Genomic DNA, 1,948 nt, shown 5'->3' with positions numbered 1-1,948 from the left:
AATATGCCTCCTCAAGTCTTCGTTCGTACTTAATTATCAAATTTGACCCCCGAACACGATCCCGGCTTAATTCCTTGAGCTTTTACTCAGACTTCAAAGCTTCAAATCACTTAAATTCATTCCATAACATCTATATAGCTCGGAATCACACCTACAAGGCATAAAACACACAATTAGTGTAAAACACTAGCGATTAAAGCGCAAACTCAATTAAAGTGCAGTAAATTCGAGTGTAATAAGCGACTAAAATATGCAATTATAGCCTATCATAACCTATCACTAAATTACCCCTACAGAGGGATAACGCGATCGTAATGAAGGTTCTCTACAAGATGGAAAATAAAAATTATTTTTCGCATATGAAGTTTGTAAATAAGTGATTATTTGTTAATATGCAATTATATGTCCTTCTACTAAACAATATATATATATATATATATATATATATATATATATATATATATATATATATATATATATATATATATATATATATATATTATATATATATATATTAGCCAATTAGTCAATTAGTTTTGTAGCCAAAAAAATATCAAATTTTTGCTTCTTAGAGTGTGTTATTGGAATAGATTGAATACATCTTAAAGAGTTTGAATCTCAGTTTTGGGTAGATTTGGTAGACTTTTGAGGTGGTTTGAATTGAAAATTCGAAGTAGAAGACGAACATGAAAAAAGATGATATGTGCATCACACTAGGTATCATTTGTGTATCGCATAGGTATCATATTTGTATCAAATGTGTATCACATGTATAAATGCGTGTGAGATACATATGTTATATATGTTTGATACATGTGTCGCAGAAGAATTTTTTAAACTCGATTTTAACAACGAATTTTGCTATCTCATCCGTAAAATTTTCTTTCCGTCTTGCATCTAATATTGCTGATCACGCTTAAAAATATGGAAGGAGATCTTTGCGTGTGATTCTTGGAGAGAAGGAATCCTTATTTATTTGGGGTTTTAATTTTTGTATGTGCTTTGCTAATTTTGGTAAGTCTATGATTAATAGCTAGATTGGTAAGTTAGGACTTATTTGGGATATTTCTGTGAGATTCCCTATAATCTTTGTAGGATCATGGCAGATCACTTCCTCAAAAAGGATTTTGAAGTCCTCAAAAGGGGTGAAATTCAAAAATAGCCAGATTTACAAGTGGTAATTGAAAAATAGTCGTAGTTTCAAAAGTAATCGAAATTTAGCCATTTTTCATGTAAAGATAAATCTGAACGCAAATACTGATCAAAATCCGGAAAATATTCCAGCGTAATATGCTGGAGTTTGAATTTTTTACATGCGAACTTCTAGCATAATATACTGGAGTTCGATTTTTTTACATGTGAACTTACAGCATATTATAAGTTCCAGCACAATATACAGGAGTTCCAGCATAATATGCTGGAAGTTCGTACACAGGTGCTCAATTCTCCAGTATATTATGCTGGAAGTTTTCATGTGCAGCAAAATAGTGGCTATTTTTCAATGACTTTGCAAACGTTGGCTATTTTTTAATTACCAATCCGAAAACTAGCTAGCCCGTGCTGTTTTGAAAAACGATATGAAAACTGTAAAAGTGTATATGTACTCTTTAACACTTCCAATCCTCAGTGTCAACGCATCTTATTCTTGAAGCCGATCCAGCATTTCTGGGCCTTTAAAAGAAAACCAGCAGCCCGAAACTGGCAGAGAAATGTATAATTTTAGCCTCAAAATATAATAATCGATAAAATATTTGTATTATATAAATATAATATGTATATTTTATATACTTTTTGACTAATGAATGAAATTAGTTTGACGGACCGATCAATTTTATATTTTGCCCAAACGCGTACATGACTTGACCCAACGCACCAACTATTTGCTTGGCCCAAAGCATAACTAAACTAAGATCAAACAACCTTATTTATACCAGTACAACTTAAAATT

The sequence above is a fragment of the Nicotiana attenuata genome, unplaced genomic scaffold, assembly GCF_001879085.1.
Source record: "Nicotiana attenuata strain UT unplaced genomic scaffold, NIATTr2, whole genome shotgun sequence".
Classification (NCBI taxonomy): Eukaryota; Viridiplantae; Streptophyta; class Magnoliopsida; order Solanales; family Solanaceae; genus Nicotiana; species Nicotiana attenuata.
Note: the sequence above shows the minus strand (reverse complement) of the source record.